The sequence below is a fragment of the Corapipo altera genome, unplaced genomic scaffold (genome assembly GCF_003945725.1).
Source record: "Corapipo altera isolate COAL_440 unplaced genomic scaffold, ASM394572v1 45, whole genome shotgun sequence".
Classification (NCBI taxonomy): Eukaryota; Metazoa; Chordata; class Aves; order Passeriformes; family Pipridae; genus Corapipo; species Corapipo altera.
In genome coordinates this window covers 13,249,678-13,274,989 of record NW_020884877.1, presented here as the reverse complement: position 1 = coordinate 13,274,989, position 25,312 = coordinate 13,249,678, and the positions used below count along the sequence as shown (strand labels likewise).

At 36.5% G+C, this 25,312-nt stretch overlaps 1 long non-coding RNA gene across 1 annotated transcript; it reads right to left on the bottom strand.

The window, feature by feature from the left end:
- Positions 1-657: 657 nt before the first annotated feature.
- On the bottom strand, positions 658-15,485 carry LOC113944428. Its single transcript, XR_003526676.1, has 3 exons — positions 15,140-15,485; positions 1,795-2,022; positions 658-780 (listed from the first exon to the last, which is right to left on the bottom strand). It is a non-coding gene; the product is annotated as an uncharacterized LOC113944428 (long non-coding RNA).
- Between the last annotated feature and the right edge of the window lie 9,827 nt (positions 15,486-25,312).

Here is a 25,312-nt window from a genome sequence, read left to right as displayed (position 1 = left end):
GGCAGGAGGAATGGAAGATACAACAGCTATCTCTCACCTGCTTAACCATGCATAAGGAAGCAGACATTGCATGGTGTCTCTCACCACCTCCTTCCTGTCTGAGTGCTCACGGTCTGGAGATGGAGCAGCAAATTACTATAAATAGGCCCTGGCAGTGCAGAAGTCAGGCATGGAAAGAGTTAGCAGTACAGACTCCACCTCAGAAATTGATAGAGGATGAAAACCTATTTATAGAAAAAAATCCAAAAGCTATCTGGAAACACAACACAATTGCTGTTTTATATTTTGTATATATTAAACTTTCAAGCTATCCGCAGTTAGTGTGAGGTTTTATATTAATTTTGAACAGATCAGTAATTGGCGGCAAATTAATGAGAAACCTGCTGTCACATCAGAGCATACATTTTTAACAGAAGTCTTTAAATATTTGGACAAAATATCTATATATTTTTAAATGGTAATTCTTCAACTAGTAAATGTAATTATCTAACTCTAAAGCAAAAAATATAAAAGGACAAAAATGCATTTAATCAAAATATTCTGTCATTGCCATACATAAGTCACCAGAATATCTTTTCAACAAATGAAATTATTCTTTATTTTATGCTTTTAAAAATGCATTAGTGTAATTGCTGTGCAACAAATTACCTTCTGTGCTATAAGCATGGCTACAACATCCCTCGTATGTACATCAATTGTGCACATTGTCATGATGTTCTGATGATCACCAGGGGTGAGTTCCCCTAACAGCATGTTTATAAGGGCATTCAGCTGAGCAATCTGCAAAATAATTATATTTCAATGGAGATATTACACTGTGGGGAAAAAAACCTATTATATGTCAAGTGCTAAATGGAGCAGTTATAGAACCAAGACACATTTATTGGTGCTTTTAATCAAAGCAAATAACTTTCGCAAACTAATAATGGTGTTGTTTTCTTACAATTTTAATTTTATTCCTTAATAACAAAAATACACTTTTCAGCTGGTTCTGAACTTAATTTCAGATAAACACTAGTCTGATACTGCACTTGGAATGCTAGTCTGAAACTGCACACGTGATAAAGCTACTAGATGTTTAAAGTACCACAAACATACTTTTAAATTCTGCTTCCAAAACAGTCACAATATACTTCACGTTTACTGCAGGAAATGCGGGGACTGGGGAGGGGAGGGAAACAACAACTCTTTGGGGACTGATGCCTTGATCACGAGACTTTTTTGTGTCAGAGGAACATGAAAAGCAGAATCCTTGAACAGCCTCCTTCATCAGACTGCTATGTAATTCCCTATCCTGATGGGAATGGTGACACTGAAAAGGTGGCCCAGAGTGCCTGCCTTCATGGCCCTAGAAGCCACTGGCAATCACTAAGAATTAGATTTATTCCCAGGCATCTGGAGATTTTTTTTTAAGTAAGTGATGCTTCTGAACAAAAACAATAAAGTAATTTTGGAATTTTTTTGGGGGGGTGGGAGGGAGGGAAGAGGATGGGGACACTGGAACAGTCTTTCTAAATTATACTAGCTATTAAATAATAATAAGCACAAATCTGCTTTTTAAATGGTTACAAGACAAATCTTTCTGACAGAGACTGCCAAAAATACTAAGCTGATTAATGCAGAATCCCACCTTTGCCAACAGGGGAATGTTTGCACTGATGAAAGAAATAGGATTTAAACCACAAACATCTTCAGTAGACTGATACAGTGGCAAGTAGTGTAATGTCTTCTAGAGATCACTAGATTTTATATTGAAATTTTATAAACCACTCCGGTTTCACAGATTTTACTTACTCCATAAAACTTATGTCTTTGTTTAAAATTACTATTTTGATGCATTTTGGCCATAACAGGTTCACATGCCTACTTGTGGTTGCAGACTTTCAGTTGATTTCCAACCATTCTTCTAGATTCTTGAAGATTTCAACATCCTCAGCACAGTCTCAATATCCATCAAATCAGTTGTGTTGACTGATTTTGTAGTTTATTCTCACATGCTGTTGCAATTCCAATGATTTTCTTCTGAAAAAAAGTTGCAGAGTTCCTTCTAAGTACACCAATATTCTACCTAATGCAAATACTATTTACCTAATATATAATGCTATACTATCTTATGGAAGCAATTTATATGAAAATCATTAAAAAGTGGTAATAACATCACAGACTTTGTCGTTTTGCTTCTGAAGATCTGTCTTGCTAAAGCTTGCCTGCTTCCTGGCAAAACACAAAACATACAGACCTGGAACCTGGGCAGGCCAGATGACTGCACTTCAGCACCCTGGAGGACAGAACTACCTCTATCCTAACCCCAGGCTCTGAGCTACACGATTGTGAAAGATCTCAGTCTGTAAAATACACTGCCTGCTCAGAACACAGGTTTGTTATGAATAAAAATCTTGGTATTCTTCTCTTTTCCCCCAGTCTCCTTTGACTAAAAAGTCCTACTTCACACCTTGTGTGAATTTGCCGAGATGGATGAAAATAACTCATTTTTTGTATGCTTGTCTTGAATTGTGCCTCTCTCCCGAAGCTCTAACAATAGACGTATAAAAGTTTATGAACCCAAGAGAAAGAATTTAATGGAGATTAATGGCTCCACTTAGATGGAACCCAAGGTGTTGCCTCAAAGGAGAAAAGAGCTATAGAACAAGAAAATGGGCTAAAAATCCCAAAACTTCACTTTCTCTCAGTATACTGTTTATGCAGTAAATGGCTTGTACACTCTGCAATGTACTGTACTGAGTGGATTTGCAGCCTGCCTCCTATCAGTATGAGAAGAGTGATTTTGGTGGCCTACATCCAAAGACACAGCAGTGGATCACTGTTCACATTACTCAGTGATTGCATATAATTTGGCATCACTGAAACAATCGCAGCTCTGAAAAGGTTGAGCTCTGGGCTATTACAAAGACTAAATTAACTCTCATCACTTGAGTGAATGATCCATTCACACCAAGGTCAAAATCACTAGCTGAGCAGCATGGGAAAGACGACAACTGTAGCTGACTGACCTGCAGTTGCATACGAATAAGACTTTATTATTCTCTCAGACAACCTGAATTTTATCAAAAACATTAAATTAGCCACTTACTGTAGAAAAAAAATGAAAATCTCTGTGGAAAAAAAGTAAAATCCAACCTATCTACCTTCCCCCTGCCCCCTTTGCTCCTTGGGTTCAGACAAAAGTACAAGTGCTATAAGTGAGTGACTGAAGTTGCTGAGGCAGGAATGAAAAGTTCAGGAGGAAAATAAGGTGAGACTTTTCTTCATTTCCTGTTGAAATTTCTTAAACTAGCCTATAGATCAGGCACCTGAGTGCACTGGCAAGACAAGAGAATAGAGAAGAAAGGAGGTTAGCAGGAGCTAAAGAGAAACTAGGGTCTCTCAAGAGAATACAAATTTCTCTTTCTGAAGGAAGAAGAGTTTTCTTTTTATTAATTTTCTTTCCTTTTCTATCTATAATTTGAGTTAATCAAATATGAAATCTCCTTGTAGTAGGATAGTCTGATACTGGGTTTTTTTTCAGAATGGCAATTAATAGTTATACTAGCAAACTTCTTGCAGAACAAAACTTTGTTTTTTAAATAGTCATCCAAAAAGACAAAATCTTTCCAATTTTGAGCCAATATTAACCTCCAACTTTTGAGTCAGTATTAACCTCTGCATCCATCTGCACAACCCTAACTTCTGATCCTCCACAGCCTACATTCTGTAGGCAGCCCGCATTTCAGATTGCGCATTACTGTGTGACTCTGTGACACAGAAACACTCTCTGAACTACAGAAACACAGCATGGTATGTCATGGGATATACAATCCAGCAGAGACTCAAGTTCCATTGGGGAGGAGTGGGAAATAAAAATGACTAACAACAGTTTCCAGCATAGGCCCAAGGGAATCAACAGCATGAACTGATCACTGTGACTTCTGCCTCACGCTACTGAGTCAATGACTCAGTCAAAAGCAGCTGCTATTTTTGATGGACATAATATGGCTTGATTTACTTTTCCTGATGGGAAGTTCACCCAAAGCATCATTTTCACACAGAAAATGTTAATGTCTTTTGGTTTTGGGGTTTTTTTTGGGGGGGGTGTGATGTGGGGCTGGGTGGGTGGTTGGTTTGTTTGTTGGTTGTTTTTTGGCTTGGGTGGGGGGTTTTTTTAGAGGTGGGGGGAATTCTTTTTGATTGTCCAAACTCTTCCTGCTCCTCTCAGGAGCCTAGGCTGCATGTCAGGCAATTCTGCCCAAACATCAGTACACACTTGTTCTGGCTCCTAAACCTAGGTGGATTTGGTTACACTAGCTCCTCAAACTAAGTTATTTCATTTCCAGTATGTGAGGACACTTTTAACTTGAAAGGTAAGTCTTTACATTCTGAGATTACAAACACAGCTTCAACAATCTTCCCATCACTTTGCATACAATTACACTTCAGTGAACCTCCAGGGGAGAGAGAAAGGAATACGGACAAGACTCATGGTTTGTACAATTAGCAAATCATTCTGGGATAAGAGAACGGACAACAAAGATACACATTTTCCCTTGAGACAATGTTGTCTAACTGGCTGTGACCTCAGGATCAATGGAGCTTCTCCTATTAGATGTGGCAGATAATTTGGTCCAGACAGGGAGCCTAAGGTTTCTAGAATAACTTGTGTCATATCTTTCTAATCCAGCAGAACATCAGGCAAGGAAACACACTGCTCAGTAATCTGATGTGTTCTTCAAAAAACACAGGGCATTGAAAAAAGTATATATAACTGCTGTTGGTACTGCAAGATTCTTACTCTTGTCAAATTTTAGGTAACACTGTGAAATAACTGCAGTACTTTGCAATCTGTTGATAGATGTCAAAGAAATCTACAGTTAGAATAATTTTCATTTGGCTAAGAACAGTGATCTAGGATGAAAAGTTTCCCTGCTTTTAACAGTTTCCCTCAGAAATGATTTTCAGTAAAACAATTGCAGAGAGGAAGTGGCCTAATGGAGAAGTGACACTAACGTCTTCCACAGGGATCAGAGAATCCTTCTGGTAATAGCACTTTTTAGAAATATTTTTAGAACTACTGCAGTAGGTGTGTTAGAAATATTAGTTGTTATTGAAGGAACTAAATCAGTCCAAAAGCAATAACAAATGAAACCAAAAAAGAACAAAATTAACGGAGCCAAACAGAGTCAAGTCATTCTTTACTTTCTATATTGCAATCTTTCTATATAATCTTACTGTCTTAACAGGTGTTTGAGACCACCAGCAAAAAGTTGATGTAAAAATGAAAGTATTTCCATTGGTTTAACATTATCTGTGTTTCTAAAGCATCATAAGCCTTAAGTGCTAATCTGAAAAACAGCTCTGTGTACCAGAACAATTCCCGTTTTGCTGAAATACAAGTTACACCATTTGAGCACATAGGCACAGCTAGTAAGTCTTCAAAATAAGGAACAGTTGCTTCTGTCTGTTATGCACATCTGAAGCATGCACATAACAAAATCACTCTGTTGGTAAACTATTCACCAGTAAGAACATCTTTTCTTCCCGCCTGATTGATATTATTTTAATCACAGTATTTGCCAACTCATTTATGGAAAATACTTTTTGTCTGTCAATTCCTAAATAAGAAGTTCCTTGAACATTACATCTTGATAAGATATTAAGGTTATCTACAGGATTTGAAATTAACTCATTGCACTGGTGACAGCAGACTTGTAAATAGAAATGGAGTGTTCGTTTTCAAGAAAGGCTAGTCCAACATTAAGAGCTCTGATCAGGACTTAGAAGGTTTGCTCTCACAAAAGTTCTGAAGGTGACCTTTGATAAATCACAGAATATTGAAGTTCTCAGCTGTAAAACAGGGATAAATAGCACTTTCCTATCCACAGAAGCTCATAGGAGGGTAAGTAAATATACTTCTTATATTGAGAAATATTAGGAGATACTAAGATATACAGTAGGAAAGCTTTTCCTCTGAAAACTAAAACCTATAAAAAGTTTGTGTAAAATTCAATAGAAAGTTTCTGTTCAAACACTTGGGACTCAAAGAGTTACATTCAAACAAAATCATATGATAGACTCCCATTCAGTTTTCTCCCCTAAGCAGATCTCGGCCATTGTCTCATCAGCCTTTAGAAAGTGCCCCAGCTACTGAGACATTCTTCAATTCTACTTTGATGTTACCCCACACTGTATAAGATATTTAAATTCTCGGTGACCTCATCCTTCTGCCCCAAATCAAAGTGAAATTTTCATCTATATAGACTACTTCTCAACATTTGGAGAACTGACCAATGATAGCTTTAAGTAAATATAAGTCCCCAGTACATGCAGAAATTTTTAAGATAGGAAAGAATGATAATTACAACCTCCTATGCTTGTTTCTTCTATGTTTAGCAGTTCTTTCACCCCCTGATCATTCATATGCCCAAAACACTGGGAGTTTATTTAACGGTTCAGTTTTTAAAATAGGGTATGAATAGAGAGACATCTAGCAGATTCTGGATTACTGACATGGATCTAGATCATCTCTAATTCCTATAAACCATCCTTAGGATGTTAGTTTACAGTCACCATTGTCTGCATCTATCTTTTTCTACTGCCATTTCTCCTACTGCTTTAGCTGCACATCTGTTTATCTCGCAGCTTGTCTGCGCAGTTGAAGAATAAAAAAGTTCTCCATGTGTTATTCGCCTGACAAATTTTGCCTTAGAAAAAAGGCACAAACAAGTCAGGAATAAAGTTATCCAAAATTCTACAATTCCAGAACATAAAGACTATCGTGGTCATAATTGCTGGGTTCTGAATTACAGGAAGGTTTATTTTCTTAAACTTCATCTCTTTTCAGATGATTAACCATTGATTCAGAAGCACATACCCCATGTCCATAGTGTTTTGACAGGTCTTCGTTTCTAATGCAGCAAACAGTTGTGGAAAAAAAAAAGACAGAAGCAATAAAGAAGTAAGCATGGCAGTGACTGTATCTTGGAATTTGACTTCTGAATCTTATATGAAAGCCAGCTGTGTAATTTGCTGGTTATGGAAGGAAAAAATAAACTCAGAAGGATATTTTCAGAAGTACTTTGAGATTTGGGAGTTCAATGCTGTAATACTTGTTTCCCCAATTTTTTAAATCCTTTGAGTTCAAAAGCCCTCTAATGAAGGGAATTTAACAAGCTACAGGCTCCTACATAATGCAGAGTACTCAGAACAGGAGAGATTATTTCAAGTAGCAAAACACCGTTCATTAGGGAAATGATCACATTTGCAAATCTTCTCAGCTCCATCTCCATGTGTTCATCATTTATTTGTTTCCATGGAGTTTTCATCCAATCTTTAATACTTGTCTATAAAATTTAAAAAAATAAACAAACAGCTCCTACTACATTCTAAGCAATGCCCGAGGCAAGAGAAAATGGAAAGAAGGTTTCCAACTCATCAGGTGAATATTTATGAATATGTATGGTATACAAATGCAAGAATATCAGTTTCAACATTTAAAACCTACTGATGCTGAAAATTAATCTACGGATTTTTATTCTTTATGCTAGAATTCTGTTTGTTATAGGGACAGAATCCTTAACTTCATGGGTTTGGGTTTTTTGTTTGTTTTCAAAGTTTAAAACACATTTCTAAAGTATTACCATTCCAGAACTGGGAATCACTTCACTTCTTATACAATGACTTTTCTGCAGCATTAATTGATGAGAGACGTGCAAGTAACAAAAAAGAAAAAATTAAATTTCAAACCTGAGATAAGTAGGTGTATCTCTCCTACAGTCATAAAATGTATTCTTGCTTTATTCATGGTTGAATTTGTCTCAAGAATCTCAAAGAAAATTCAATTAAGGTAAATGTTTGATACTCAGGGAAACTGAAAGCAAAAGTATACATTATTTACCAGCTTTAGTATAAGCAATCATTCCAAATAAAACTGGATCTTTTAATGGAATTGCTTATCTCATAATATTAACAAAAAAAAATTGCAAAAGTTCTCTCTTGAACATCTTCTCTGGAAAAAATCACCTGGAATATGTGTCCAGTAAACAATGTTGCAGTTGTGCTATGCTGAGTAACTCACTGTGTGGGTGCTCTACACCAGTATAGAGCGACTTTATTCTCGAGAAATGACTCCACTATGGACACCTGCAGAGATGTATAACCACAACTGTAGGTAGCTCCTACATGTAAATCAGTGGATTAGAATGTAAAAAAAGTCCACCTAACATGCAGAAACATATGGTTTTGCTTTGGGACTAAGGAGTCATTGAATTCAAAATTTCAATTAAATCACAAATATCAAAAATTCTCATTAACCTAAACCAATTATCTTTAACATTCTCATGGACAGTTAATGCAATTCTGTTGCAATGGCAAAATCATTATGGTAAAAGATACTAAAACCAACAGAATGTATTTATAAAGAGGCTTTATGAAAGATTTGGGTCCTGTTGATAAAATGAGTTCAAGCTTAAATCAACTTATATTTAAAAAACTGAACAACGGCTTACTTATGTAAAAATAAATAAATAAATAAATACCAGGAAGATCTCTTGCTTCCTAATCTTGTCAGGCACTCTTTCATCAGAGTAGAAGGAGCTTTTGCTATTCTTCTACAACAATAACTTCATCTCTGAGGTAACTGTGCACTCATGGACATTAAAATAAATTTTGTCCTCTTCTGGAGACTGAATGGCTTGTGTACAGCTGCAATTACCTCTGAGGAAAAGCTGATGAAAAGAGAAATCTGTGATGACCACTGAAAGGGACTCCTGTCATTCTGAACAAATACAAGTAAAGCTGGAAGCCAGATTAGTGACTTAATCATAAACTATAAGTCAATAGACAGGATTCTGTTATAATCCATCCAAGGCCAGGTTTTCATAGTTCTTATGTTATAAAATAGGACTGCTGCAAAGGTTATTCTTCTAGGGGATTATTAAATGGTCATTTTGAAACCTCCTTTCTTTAGGCTAAAGAAATATAGAGGAAAACGAAAGACAGTTGTATAATTTCCTGAAAGACACTATGACAAACTTAACCCCACCAGGAACCATCTTATCCATCTGAATCCATAATAACGCGTATTTAGGTTTGGAACTCCTCCAACTTCAAATTGATTTGCCGAATTTCATAAAAAGTAGTGAAAAAAACACTTTGTTTCCTCCTTGACAACCTCTGAAACACATTTCAGCCTCAGGCACTTTTTAAAGCCATGCACAACAATTCAGAATAGAAAAAAATTACAGACCCTGTACTCCGGCAGTGCTTGTAAATACCATTGCAATAACTTTCTCATTCACTGTCAAATACTGAAAAGGTACAAATTGAGGCAGATAGCATGACACTGTGGGTGCACATGGTACTGTGTGAGGCTTTTTCTTCTCACTACTCTTCATTGCTTATTTGTGCAGACACCACTAATGCACTTCCATGCAAGGAGGGTAATGATAAAGAACTACTAGTGCTTTTTTTTTGCAAGGTGAGTTAAACTAAGTCTTAAGTTTGTAATATTGTACAGTTCACAGACAGAATAATTTCAGACTGTTTCTTAAACAACTCGAGAATAGACTTCATAGGTTCAGAAAACTTGAGCAAAACCCAAACAGCATTATTTCAAAGTTCCTTCCTCAAATATATTTTCTATTTACATGTGCTAAGTATGAGGCATACCCACAGATTGTTCTATTTATTTCATATCCCCATACCTCTGTGGTGTTTCCTGATACTGACCATTCAAGAACTGAATACTCTCCAGTCACTTAAAGCCTTGTTTTCCTACTGCACAATACTCAATCCATACTTTTTCCTCTTTTTTTTTTTTTTTAATCACAGCTTATGTCTGTATTACTTTGTTGCTGACGAGTCATGTTTATCTGGCTTTAGTGCTATAAACACCTAGGAGCTCACCTAAAGCTTAACGCAGTTAAGCCACTTAAATTGCTTAACTCGGTTTGTGCAATCATACAGGCATGGATTGTATTTATTTATTTGAGATGTAAGATGAAGAGCATAGTCAGACTGTTAACTTGACTTCCTCATTTTGGCCAATTAGAAATGGCAATTCTGCCCTGAAGATTGAATTTTAAAGATTTGCCTGTGTTCCCCAGCCAAGATTTTTGCGCTCTGAATCAGTATCAGTGTAAATGAGCTACAGTTCAAATCATACATTTAAAACTTGTGGGCATCCTTCAAAGGCCAAACTATGTCTCTGAGGTCCTACTAAGGCACCTTATACTAAGGTGCTTTTGGCCAATACTACTGCCTTCGACTCAAGAGAATTGCTGCCCAGTGCCCATTGTCATGGGAAGCTGGGAACCTGATGGCCCCCAGTCACCAAGAAATCACATTAAGCACCAGAAAAATCTTTAAAATTTATAAAGTAGTGTATTTGCTGTTAGAGAAGTATAAGAAAACTCACTAAGATTTTGGATCCGTTCTATATTTTCCATTACCTAGTTAATACATTTATATTTTCAGATAATCAAAGAATTTCACACCTTCAAACATTTCCTGGATGTCTATTCAAACTCAAACATTCCCCTCTGCTTTCCTGCTGTTCCTATAGTCTGAATCTGGATGGTGAAGGATATATTGACTTCCCTCACTTTACTTTTACAAGTGTTAATGTCCTTTAGATAAGGCAGAGCCTTTTTGTATTAAAAACGTAACCACAAATGGGTTAGCAAGTATCCCAACACTTTGCTTAATTATTAATAAATTCTATACAAACAGGAAATATGCATATTAAATCCAGCTGGATTATTGGAATGGGACAAGAAGGGACTCAACTTGCATTTCATCACATTTCCAAATCTGGGTTTCATATACACAAACTACTCTGCACAAACCAATAAGGAAGAATATTGCACACAATTGTGTCTTGATCTGGATGCAGTGACATCGAGAGAACTCTGAAAAGATCACAGTTTCACTTGATGTATAGTGTGAGGTATAGTATGTGAGGTATAGTGTGACATGGACCCAGTGGAACTTGACAGTGCTCCTTATCACTGACCCTTAGATTGAAATAGGAAACAAATTCTTATAGATTGATAATTTTACCAGGAAGAGCAACCAAGTGTTATATGCAAAATGGTATAAGACAATGATTAAATACACATTACATGCCTGCAAAAGCAATAACACTTTCTGTACTGACCTTCATCTCTTCCTACTGTGTCTTCCCCTAAAATGCCTGTGGAGGTCAGTAATGCATAAAGCTGATAGGGGATTATGAATGCCAGGTCCCTGCAATGTACTGATGATGGAATTTTTTTCTCTGCAAATAAACGAAGGTCTGCTCACTGTCAACACTTCACAGAAAACTGCTGGAGTCATCAACCATGTCACAATAACAAATGTATAAGTATATACGTATTTAGACATATACACATGCTCTCTTTTTCACACACACACTTGTAAAATCATGAAGCTTGCAAATGAATATGAAACAATACAAAGCAGATACTCTCTGATCTGGACAGCTTGCTATCCAGTCTAATAACAGAAGTGACAGACAAGTGGGAATATTTCAAATACAGTAAGGGGTAAGAGGAAGACAGGTTCACAGAATTACAAATATTAAGTGACTCGGTTTAAACAAATCTGTTTGGGGGTTCCAAGTGTGCTTTTTGTTTGTTCATTTGTTTAATTAGAGGTTAATTGCTGCATATAGCCCTTTGGAAATGAACTTCTAGGACCTACTCAAATTACCCAAGATAATAAGGGGAAACTTGAGAAAGTTATTCCTCTTTTGAATAATTTTTTTCATTCCTATTCATGTAACCAGTTGTTGTTCTCAGTGTGTCACACACTTATTGATCTACTTTGCTGCTTAACAGTGCAATGAATAAGACCATTGCTGTGCAAACCAGTCAAACAAGCTTCTTCCACATAAGTAACACAGCAAAACCATTTGTTTTGCACTGGATGTAAGGCAGTTTACATCCAGTGATGAGAACTGTAGCCATAATACAAATGAATATAATTTTATGCTATTTTATTATAAATAAAATACTAAACACCACCTATGTCCACGAAGTGTATGTATATTATTTTTTATCGTGGATTTGGCATTCAAAAGCACCCAGATTAGGCTATAAAAGTTATCTATACACAAATTTGAACGAGCAACTGTCATCCTCGGTTATTTTTGTTCATGATCAGATCCCCGTTAGGCTCACAAATGCATAAACCTTTTGCATGTGCAAAGGGATAAAAGATTATAGCAGACAGAATATATTATATGAATGTTAATAAATACAGTCAAAATCTGTGCATGGATGTTTAAGCTCATGTTCATTAGCAGAAAATTACTCTGTCTTACCTCAAGCTAGTTAGCTAAGTTGCTGTAAAAATCTAGTTAAATACAATTAATTTTACAGTTAGAGGATATCTAGTTGAGTCAGCAGTGGATAGAATGTAAACCATCCTGTCCCAATGGGCATATCCATATAGGTCAGATTCAGTGCACCCAGAGTCCTCATTCCTCTCCACAGACTATAAACAGTCTACAACGACTAGTTCAGGTGTCAATAACTGTCCTTAATCTGCTGTCACTTGATACTTGGATGCTTCTATTTTAACAATAGAAAATGCGTTCATTTCAGAGTTCCTGAAGAAATTTCACGGAGAAGCAGAGACGCCATAAAGGCCAAGGGAGTGCCAACACCGATATTCGAGTTTGGATCACAACTTTTTCATAATTTGGAAAAGTTCCCAATTCAAACTCCTTACAATGGTTTTGCTGTCTAGGACAGGACAAGGCTTAGCTGGATAAGCAGGGAATTACACTGTTACAGAATGATTTCACAAGACATTAAACCTCAGGTCCCTTCAAAACAGTGCTCTCTGCTACCCAAAGGACTAACCCAAATCACACTTCAACTGATAAGGCCCATTTTATCAACTCTGCTAGTGTGTTCAAAAGAGGACAAAGGCACACAGAGGAAGAACTAACAAACCTCAAGAAGATATTTTTTCTCTCCAAGAGGCTTTCCTGGCCTTACTCTTGAAAGACCACTATATGACACAGATTTTAGCAAAACGGCTTTTCTGTCATCAGTGGTTGTCCTGATGGCAAAGTTAGTTAGGGAGGTAGGTCATCATGTTCAAAAGCAGTATCATTGTGGTTTTTACCTCAGTCTTCACTGGCAGTCAGGCTTCCCACATTTCTCAAATCCCTAAACCTCTAGGTGGGGGAGAAAAGTCCCTCCCAATGTAAACAAAAAGCAGGTTCTGAATAGCTGAACAGCCACAAGTCTATGGAGCCTGATGACATGCATCCCAGTGCCCTGAGGGAACTGCCTGATGTTATTGCCAAGTCACTCTCCATCATATTTGAAAAATCATGGCAGTCAGGCAAAGACCACAGTGACTGGAAAAAGCGAAACATCACTCCTGTTTTCAGAAAGGGAAGAAAAAGACTCGGGGAACTGCAGCCTTGTGAGCCTCACCTCTGTGCCTGGGAAGCAATGTTAAGGCACATACAAGACAAACTGGTGATCCAAGACAGCCAGCACAGCTTCACTAAAGACAAACTGTGCTTGAGCAATCTGGTGGACTTCTATGATAGAGTGACTGCGATGGCCAGCAAGAGAAGGCCAAGTGAGGTCACCTACCTAGTCTTCAATCAGTCTCACAGGATATCCTTATCTCCAGATTGGAGAGATATGGTGTTGAAGGATGGACTATTCAGTGGAAAAGGAACAGACTAGATGGGCACAGCCAGAGATCTGTGGTCAGTGGTTCTATGTTCAGGTAGAGACCAGTGATAAGTGGTGTCCCTCAGGGCTCTGTCTTGGGACAGGTGCTCTTTAATATCTTTATCAATGGTACAGACAGCGAGATTGAATGCACCTTCAACATGTCTGCAGATTACATAAAGATGAACAATGGTTCTGTACCAACCCCAAGCCTGCCAAAAACCCCAAATAAGTGAACAATAAAATAACCACACCACACACATCACCGTCACTCCCCTTATTTTTATCTATTCAGCAGTTGCTCAGCCCCACAGGCCCAAACAACACTTCAGGGACAAATCAAAATTGTCTTCTAACTTTAAACCAAAGTTCATAATCAGCCTGTGATCCAAATATACTTTAGAATCATTTCAGTGTTTCATCAACTGAATTTTCAAATAATACAGTTGGATTCTTCATTTAGTTCTTTATCATGGCAGAGAAACAAATGCTCATTTAAATAATCTACCAGTTGCTGACTTTTAGTTGAGACTTGTGAATACTCATTCCTCAAGGTAGAGATCATGAGAATGGACATGCAAAATGCGATGTACTTAGGTAAACTAAACTTTCTCTAAAATTTATTTCTAATTGGAGAAGGTTTTTTTGTTACGTTTTTCATTGTCACATTGTGGAATACTTCAGAATATACATTGATAAATAATGCTGAAGTTTTTATTTTGACTGTAAACTCCAATTAGTACTCTAAGCTATTGACAGTGAAAGAAATGTCCTAACAGTTCATAAAATCATGGTTATTCTTATCCATATCTTGGCAAGGAACTTGAGTATCAAACTAAAGGGTGAGGGTTTTCGTGGTTTTTTTTTTTTTTTTAAATCTGGTTCTAAACCCATGCTGCTTAACCTGAAAGATATAACTTGTTTATTAAATTAGGGTGCCTTATGCATTAAGCAGGTAATCCAAGGAGACTGTTCCCTAACTTTTCCTTTGCTGCCACTCATTTAATGTGTTCCATCTCATGAACTATGAATCATTTCATTTTTAATAACTTTTATTTCCTTTACATTTACCTAAAACTTTGCTAGCCTCGGTCAGTGCCACCCTGAAAGACAGCCTGCACACATTTAAAATATTCCCAGTGGAGAAGCATAAAACATTTAAAATCTACATTTGATCTGACAACAGCATCATCTTGTTTGAATTAGAAACAGATTAGACGTAATTGAAGATAAAGAGGACAACAAGAATCACTCCCATTTTGGTGGAGTGGGCTTTAAATTATCAGATTCATTCAGAATACATTACTCAGAAACACTGAATTGTTATCTTTAGACAGCCTTTTCTAAGAGTTTACAATTTCTCAGTTCAGTGAAGCTTGCTACCACCTTGTTATCAGAACAAAAAATGAAAAATCATTTGGTTCAGAGCACAGAACTGATCTCACCTCCAAAAGAACATGCTTCCTTCTGATAACCAGCACTTCTCTGGACTGTAGAGGTACTACTTCTCTGCTTTACAGTGAAGTCAATCTTTTTAAGATTCTTCCACATTTCAGGTAATTCTTAACCACATTAAAAGTAGATATTGTTTGTTAGTTTGCAGAGCCAAAAACCAGCCCACACAAACACATACTTTCATTCTCCCCTCCTTTCCCTGTTTTTCTCTTTTTTTTTGAAAAATATTAGTTGAGTATGTACCATTCCTTCCCTACATCCTGATGCAGTGACAAACATGGATTCCTTACTTGGGGTAATTCTCAAAATGCAATTTATGGAAAAGATCAAAGTATGTTTACAACATCCTGCATTTTCTAGTTAGAACATGTTTATTAAATTTGGAAATAATCCTCAAAATACAAAAACACCCCAGTGATAAAATAGTTTGACAAATCCATTATTTTGATCCACCCATAAGAAGGGTGTAAAAATGCACATATAGTGACAACCTAATGTATTAGCAAGTCCCAAATATATTAAGCCCTTTTGCTTAACCTGCCTAGGTCTTAAAAGGGTGTGCTTGAACCCAATTTGGTCCAAAAAAGGTATATATTCCTCATATTGCTTTTAGATATCTCAAAGACTCCTCTACTCTAGAAGCTATACCTTTTGCTGACAAAAAGGTCTGCCTCGAGTGTAATTGAATGTGGACGTGGACTTGCTCACAAAAGGCATAATTAGACACCGTAGTTTAAAGGCAACCACACAAAGATAAATGGAGATTTTTCCAGCTGTTGTTCTGAAAAATTTACATAGGGCTTTTGCAAACATTTGTGTTTACTCTGTCTCATTCTACTTAATTCCACAATTCTGTGACACTGCTGAACCTCATTACCTCCTTGAAAGTCATATTGCTCAGAAAGGTTTCCAAGCACTATTCAAAGCAAGTGACTAGAAGTTTAATAAACATCAGCAATCCTCTGACAATGCATAACTAAGAACACAATAAAATACCTGTCTATAAATTGTACTTTAAAAAAGGATATTTCCATGGTGGAGATTATTTTTCACCTGCATTAAGAGGCATGACAGTTTAGAATTGAATAGTAAAGACATTATTTGGAAAGATTCCCCATTTTCATATGCAGTGTAAGTCTTTACATTTCCTCCAAATCTTGATAGGGAAAAAAATATCTCCTGAAACACCTTTAATGATTTGGAAAAACCAGGTTGAAAGTAAAGCTCTGATTCATAAAGAACCAGTGTTTTACATGCTAAACCAGTCAAACATTATAACAGTGCTATTTTTACTGCTTCAACTTTTGGTCTGTCAACATTTTCCTAATTAAAGTTACATTAAAGAACATGGCTCAAATTTTCAAGAGGATTACCTTCAATTTGCATGTACCATCTGAGACCACTTCTGCACCTCTGTGTGCAAACAGGCACATACTCTTCAGAGAGCAGCAAGAGCTGCCTGCTTCCCAAGGGAAGGTAAACTAGGAAGAGAAAGTTACCCCAGCACAGACAATATCCTCATCCACCGAGGGCTCAATCCTAGAGGGCCTTAAGCACGGTAGCAGAGCTGATTGATTGTAACTGGGCGCATCAATAGCCCCAGACACAGCCAGCAATAAACCAGATGCTGCTTTCTGAGGTACAGTCAGGAGGGTGAGGAGGCACAGAGGTAAGGACAAGGTAGAGTACAGACAGCCATGGGGATCTATCCAGAAGAGCATACCTGGAGCACGGGTCCAGATCTAGGTCCAAGTCCACCCAGGTGGCAAGGCTGGAGGCAGGCTGTAAGACATGCACACCTACCACGTGCCTCTGAGAGAAACCAAAAACTCAGGGCTAAGCTTAAGTGGAGTCCTCTGGGTGTGGGGTGGAGCCGGCCATTAAAGCCCTATTAGTGCACACAGGACCCTGACAGTTTGTACACGTGCAAAGTGATTAAGCTGCTAATTACCCGATTTACTGCAAAAAAAAAAAGGAATGCCCTGATCCTGCAAGATTAAGATTTTTACAGGATCAGGATTTAACCAGCTTCAGGTTATGCACAGAAAAACCTTTTAATTTTGTCAACAGAGGTGAGTTGAGACATTTTCAGTAGTTGTTTGCCAGGTCTTATTTATGAAAACTAAAATCAAATGTTCCCTGTGAGTTTCTTAGCTAAGATCATCTGGAAAAGGAATTTTCATTTAACCAGAAATGTTCATGTTTCAAAAATTATTTTTGTCTCAGCAGGACAGTAGACAGAACCAAGCTTTCAACAGCTTTTACATAAAATTTGTATATATCAAAATGCAGCAGTGGATTTCCTCATGTTTCATGCATCCATCTGGAATGAGAGATGGTGAGAGACCACCAAGACCAAGGTTCTGCTGTAAATCATACGTTGGATTAAGTCCACTATATCACACATCCCACCTTGAACTCCTGACCAAGAATCTTTAGCTATTTGAGCCATGTGATCCCTCTGTATCCCTCTGATCTTAGCAGCAAGGGTTGGATAGGAGCATAGTTACATTAATGGCTGCATTTCAGGATTAACAAGCACAAACACAAAAATAAAAGTAAAAATTTTTCGGTGGTCCTTCTAAGACATATTTGTGCAACATAGAAATCCTATTCTGTGCACGGCAGACCACATAAACTAAAGGTCTTGTCTGGTTTTGAAATCTATGTTCCATTAATAAAGGCGATCCACAGTTAAAACTTAACATCGAAACTGCCTTTAGCGTATGACTACTTTGGTGAAAACACTACCTCCCACGGAGAAATAACTTTGTCTTCTAAACATTTTAATTGATTCCTAGGAGGACAATGGCGGTACAGCATTGACAAATACTTTTCATTAAGTCCCTTGAATGAAACTTGAGAACACTAAGAAAAACTTACAATGTCCCTATTTTGGACCCAATTAAGTCAATATAGTATTTACCTTAGAATTGGGAACATACAGCAGATATTCTATATTTAAAAATATATCCAGTAAAAAAAGTGTCTAATGTAAAGAGCTGTAAAATAAAAAATACACAATTTCATCCAGGGTTATTTTTATACTTGCTTCTATATAAGTATGTGTCAAAGTTTTATAACTGTTATGTTGAATCCTTACCTTCGATTCTGCATTGAATCCTCACCCCCAGTTCTGACAGCTGCTATCCACAAGTTCTCAAGAGGTCAGTTTTAAGACTTCAAAAATGTATTCTATGAATTCGTGGTCCTGCATAGACACTGGATCACTGAAGGAATGGCTAAGCATTGAGACAGGTTCCCCAGAGAAGTGGTGGAGTCACCATCCCTTCAAACGTTCAAAAACCAAGTAGACATGGCACTTCACCATAAGGTTTAGTGGGCATGATGGTATTCAATTAAATTGGAATTTACGATCTTGGAGGTCTTTTCCAACCTTTGTGATTCTATGGATGTTCCATTATTTCATCCAGAGCTGTGTACTCTCCTCACACTTTCTTAGTCAAACCTGTCTCTGGTTTCATGAATGAGCCTCTCCATTCAGTAGCACTAATAACATGTAATGTAGTGTAGCACAGAGCACATGAAAACTTAAAGCAAATCAAACACATAAAAAATATTAATAAACAAGTAAATTCAATCAAATAAAACATAGAAGCATGGTGTTAAGACTTGGTTGGTGGGTTCTTTTTTCCCCCCTCTTTTTAAACAAGAGAGAAATATATTACAAGATATTCTTGAGAAATATAATGGACTCATTTACACTTGACCATCTCTTCTGCATCTGCCGCACATGGTTCAAGTAATAACCCTATTCAGGTTCTCAGTGCTGCAGAATCGGGGGCGGGGGCAGGGGCTTGCTGTCTAAATACTTTAGGTGGGCATTTGAGGGGATGAGTACAGCACTGTGGTCCACATCCATCTTTTAGAAGAATCCAGGATTGCCACTAATTTCAAAGAGCTCTTCTCCCAAAGAATGGATCTTTAGAATAGCAAACAGGCAATTTTCAATTTAGATACCAGCTCTCATGCTCTAAATAGTCCTGTTGAAGTTTTTCAGCATGGTGAAAGTGCCATTTTAAAATGCATTGTAGATATAAATTTATACCAAAGATGACAGAATTGTTAAAAATCCTTAATACAGTAATGAGTAAAAAATACAGTCCACAACAATCAAAGAAGAAATAACTATTTCTAAGATATTATGAACACCTTAAAAACAGCAACATTTTTGAGAATTTGATGTTTATCTAGAAGAAATGTAAGGCCAAAGACATTATGTCTATTGTCCCAAGGAAACACCCAAGGCAGCAGGGAGACAAAAGTCTGCTAAATCTCTCTATCGTCTCATAGCTAAAAGGGATGGAAGGGATTTATAGAGATCCTTCAGTCCATCCTTCTTAATATAAATACAAATACAAATATATATACACATATACAGAAAAGGATTACATATATATACATTTTTGTGTTTATGAATGTATACATAAAAATATATAGGATAGAGAAACTAGAGAAGCTTGCCTAAAGCTGAGCTGTTTTCCTTAAATTTTCAGGTTAATTTTTAAATTAAATTCACCAATTATATTTAAATTATATTTAATTATATGGCCAACTTCATTTGAAATAACTATTAAAAATTCTTCTGATTTGAAGGTTCTTGAGAATATTTGAAGTTCTTTAGAATATTGGGCCTAAAAAAGAAACAAACCAAAATGAAACATGATGAACACTAAATTTTAAACAAATCAACAAAGTAATGTAATTATTCATATTTCGTTAATAGACATATTTCATTAACAGGCAAAAGGTGGTATAATAGGTAAAAATGGAAATACCTATTCTTTAGAATGCACTAAGTCTCATGAACCTCATAATTTTCATAAAATTCCACCTCCCCTTTACTAAGAAATTGTCCACAGAGCAGAAACTGCTTTATACATCTAATTTCATCATCAATCCATTAAGTACCACTCTTTGTTCCTCAGAGCTACTTGACTTATTCCTTCCAGGGTATCCATCTGATCTAAGTCATGCTAAATGAACATCCAAAAGTGAAAAAGCAGTGGAGGCAAAGAGTAAATTCAAGAAAGAAAAGACATCCTTAGAGCTAAGTCACATGCCAAGACCCACAATATTGTACTGATGGCAATGACAATTATAACTTGTCAGTTAACATCAAGTTTCCTGTCTGCTCCCTGAAACAAGTTAATAGGAATGACTGCTTGGATACATGTTTCTCCAGTATTATAATTTCTGTTTCATTCATCACACTAACATCAAAAATTCAAAGTACCTATTGTCATCAGTCAGACACAAAACATTGCACTTGTTATTACTCACATTCTCCAATATGTTGATTTAACTTCCAGCACTAGCTAGTGAGATGGATTGGGATTCAGGTCCTTATGACCATCAGTGTCACTTTTCATAGGGTTCCAAAAATTGGAGTATTGAGTCCCACCTTATCCTTTGTTTATTTTTCACTATTATATAGTATAACCAATTTACAGTTAATCTATTTTTCCCTGGATAAGCAGTGATTTTGATATATTTATTTATTGATATTTGTTTCCGTCTGATATTTAAAAAGACCTGCAAAAGGAAGAAATTGCACAAAGCATTTTGCATGTCCTCCTAGTCCAGCAAGAATACTCTTGCACAAAAACTTGCATTAACATTAAATTTCTAGCAAAAGTGTTCCACTGCAATTCGCAAACCACTTTTTTCTGCCATCTGTGGACATAACCTCACAGTTTATAGAGAAGGAAATTTTTGTGGATAAATAAGCTCAGTGGTACTTGCAGATCTGGGAGCAGAAACCGTATTAGCTGTCCTAATGAGAAATGAAGCATCAAGAAAGCAAATATTCAACCAACAATCACAAAGAAACCCACAGTTCTTGCGAAATGCCCAACCTGGAATATATAGAAATCATTTGACACCAAATGCTCAGTAATACAAGCACTGTAAAGCCAAAGACCGCCTGGGCACAGTACACAAGCAAAAGTAGAAGGCAGGTTCATGAACCAGCTTTGCAGACAGTCCATCATCCAGCTGCAGATTTCAGTGTGTATTAGAAAGGCACTCTCAATTAGGCAAGTGAACCAGAAGAAGTTTAAAAAAAAAGTTAGCTAATATAATTCAAAGAATATATGCTGGTGGCTGATGGAAATGACTGGATGCATTCATAAAACAAGAGAGGCAGAGGTTAAGGAGAGCAGAATATGACAGCTCACAGAAAACAGATGGGAAAAAGCCTCACAGCCTCTCTTGAGATATTAGCCTTCTTCCCATAAGCCACTGGATTAGGGTGACTGGACTGGGAAAACAACTACATTCAAATGCTAAGAGGAAAGGTCAATTGTGACATTAACAAAAAAATTTTTAAAAAGGAAAAGTAGCAAAAGTAAGAATAACTGAAAAGGGTCTTTTCCAAGGTATTTGACAAATCTGTCTACAGATGATGCAGTATCATAGCTGGTTTTGATTAGACTCTCCATAATATCACAGAAATTGCCATTGACATTAAGTCCAAAGAACGTTTAAAAGTCATTTCACTGCTATTAAGAAAAAGCTGCACTTCAAATAAAGTAGTGGATTTAAATGTTGTCTCAATGTTTTCAGTCAGATACTGAAGAGAACACTTGATAGCTTTGAACAGTCCATCTACAATCATGTAGTGTATGTATTCAGTGTAGAGTTTCCATTCATCAGAAAGAGGATCTGCCTGGAGCAAATACTGATTGTCCTGGAAAGAGTAATTTAGAGTAACAGGGGTTTAGAATTGCGCTTTCCAGTGTGTATTCCTTATTTCAGCTAACTGAGTCCAGGAATAAAGAAACTCTCACTTTGATGAAGTGCATTCCCACTATTTACAACATAATTACCTTTTCATTGTAACTTTTGCAAGTACACCTGGAACTAGTTACTGAAAACTATTTCCCTTTGGAGTTAGATTTACATCAGCAAGTGCAAATGTTTGAAAACAGTTTTAGCTTTTACTTAATCCTGGCTTTCCTAAGTATTGACACCTACTTAGTGACAATAGCTACTCCAGAACAAAATATTCGCTGGATCTACTGTCACGTTTATTATCTGATAAATCTTTTCTACTCTTTCTTGAATCTTACTTCATAGTTTGAACATTTCACTCTTTTTTTTTAATCAAAGGATAGATGAAAAGATTTCTGCCATTTTTTTCTTGATAAAAAAAGTGTTTGACTCAATCTACACAACATCCAATTTCACATTATGCTTGAATATCCTGATTCTCTCATCCACATTTTAAGCAAAGTCTCCTTGCCTGTTCATTACACTCGCAGAGATCTGCACTCTGCCAAGTTAGAAGCAGCATCAGTTGTTTGTCAAAACTCTCCATGCAGCATGGTCTTTCACAGCCTCTGGCATAGCTTTGCAATTACAGTTAAATTTGCAGTATAAGGAGAGTAAGAAAAACTCTTATTCTTTCTAAGGTTATCAGAAATATTTTTAAACAGATTTCTTCCTTCTTTGTTCAGTCTGTTCTGTACCAAACTCATGTTTACCTGTTATGCTGCAATAAACCATTGGTCTTTTCATTGGGAGAAAAGAATGAAAATCAAATATGCTCAGACTCCTAGTTTTAAAAATATCTGCCAAGTTCTCAATGGATTCATTCTTCTTCTTATTATATATAGTAGAGTCTGCATCCTATTTGTACATTAGTAGAGCTTTCAATGTATACAAAAAGTGCCAGGATAGATTATAACACTGAACATTTCTGGCTCTCCATGAGATGGATGACTAGACAAAAGCAGGACAAGTTTCTCTTACTGCAGGTCCTCCTTTGTCTTTCTATCATAGCTTCTGTGTGAAATACTCAGGTTTTATTTCACAGACAGTGCAGCCAAACTGGTAAAATTCTCAGTGAGGACATTACCCTGTTTCAAAACTGGATGATATCAGCTTGTTCTTATTATATAACAATATGTTTAGAGCCTTGGAAAGTCTATCTTACTAGCTGTCCATATGCAAACTAGAACTATTTTAACTAAAATCAATCTAACATCACAACTTTGATTGAAAAGGTTCATGCTAACATTTACAGAGAAGTCCAATATGTGTCTGCCCAGTTCCTGAGATGCCCTTTCCATCAGCAGGAAGAAGTCCCATTAGGAAATTTTTTTCTTTGTTTCTACAAGGGAGGCTGATTCTTCCAATCAGTACTTACCTCAGTAATGATAGCAGTTTTGTCAAAATATATCTCTGAGAACTGGACTAAAATCAACACTGGATTTTATTCCAGTCCCTGAAAAGCATTCTACATAGCCTAGTAAGAGAACTTTCATCATCCTTTACTAGTCTCGTAAACCACTTAAGCTTGATTCCATACATTTCCTGATGGGAGGAGCTGGTTCTGTCCATGCATTTAATAAATTAATGCATTAGAGGTCATCCTTTTGTATTTAAAGAAAAGTAAACACACACTCAATAAGAGTACAGTGTATGATTAACTACAACCATCTCACAGAAAAGATAATTGCAAAAAATAGTTGAAAACAGTTTGGTTTTAGTTTAGTGTAGTTTATAATGGTTATGTCGATTTTTGAGTATGCTTTTATATTCACATGCATCTGTCAATAAGAATCTTCTTTATTTACCTAGTTTGTCTCTTGCAATATGAAAGCAGTGCAACTGCTTGGTGTTAGAAGGATGTTGTAAAATCTCAAGATATTACACCCCTTGGAGAAATAGCAGAAAGCTACAGAATCGCAAAAGATTTTGTTATTCAGAAAAGGGCAATCAGACATCAAGTAAAGAACTATCTCAAGTTACCTCATCATGACTACAGAATTTACTGAAGCAGAATTTATAGCAGCCTCCTGAAAGCAAGAGCTACAAGTCTTTGCCATCTGTGTCCTGCAGTTCTAGTCTCTTCATTTAGATCCCATGTACAATATAAATAAGAAATATGAAATTTAAATGTAATTTCTCTTATTTTAAACCTCTAATGCTTCTCAGGGAACATGTATAATACAAACACACAATCCTGTTACACTTTTTTGCACACTGAAGTAAAAATTCATGAAAACAGATACACAACTTACGCTTCTCTCTAGAACAAAAGAGAATTTTACCGTAAAACAAAATAATTGCTAAAACAATTAAAAGAAATTCTTAATATCATGCAGTGAAATTTACTACTGTGTAACCTTCTGACTAAAATTACTTCATACCATCCAAATTCTAGAGAATTATTACACCAAGGTCTGAGGCACAGAGAAGGTGTAGATCCTTTGTCTAGCAGAGGTCCATTCCTTCATTATATTAATACATTTATTCCAATATTCATATTTTTGCAAAACACGATTTGTTTCCCCTATCTGCAAAACTCTACAGAGACAAAAGAGATTTCATCTCAATGTCATTTCTAAGTGCACAATGTGGCTATAACTTCAGAAAGTGCCTGAAGTGTTTTAAGCCCTGTTGTACAACGTTTTACAGCAATACTTGCAGAGAATTGATGTGCTGAAAATGTGTTCCATGCCTGAGAAGCCTCTTGTAACTCATAAGACCATTTTAAACTGCCTGCAGTCACTGGTGTGTTTTCATAAAGTGTATCACATCCATTCTTTAACTTAAACAAACAGAAATATTTATGTTGATAGTCCCAGTTTTATCATTGTATAAGCAGCACATAAAATCCCAAATCCACTCTCAGTGACTAAAGAGGTATCAGCTTCAGATTCACAATCTCTGTCTCTAGGCAAATACCCAAGGGCTTCCTGGGACAAGTTACACTGGGTGACAGAGGAGTCTCAGGTGCTTCATAGAGATGCTTTCATTTGCCCCTCTGTGAAACATCCATCTGAATGAATCTCATGAAGAGGAGGGATTTATCAGATCTCATGTGGTTTGTCACCATTCAGATTTGGACCCTTATTTTAAGAGCATTGTGAAATCTAATTTCTGCTGTAACTGCCAAGACAACCAATTGCTATTTCTTTATATTTTTCTTAAAGAAGACAAATTTCTTCACACTTTGTGCAGAAATTTTCCTCCTCTTCCACATAGAAATTAGAGAAATCAGAAGGAAAAAAAATCAATGAGGAGGATGCTTAGAACAGATTATAAAAATGAAAAAGCATCCTCTGGGAACTTTATGAGCACATTTCCATATTTGTCATGCATGTCAAAGTATACCTTTAACTGCTTATATA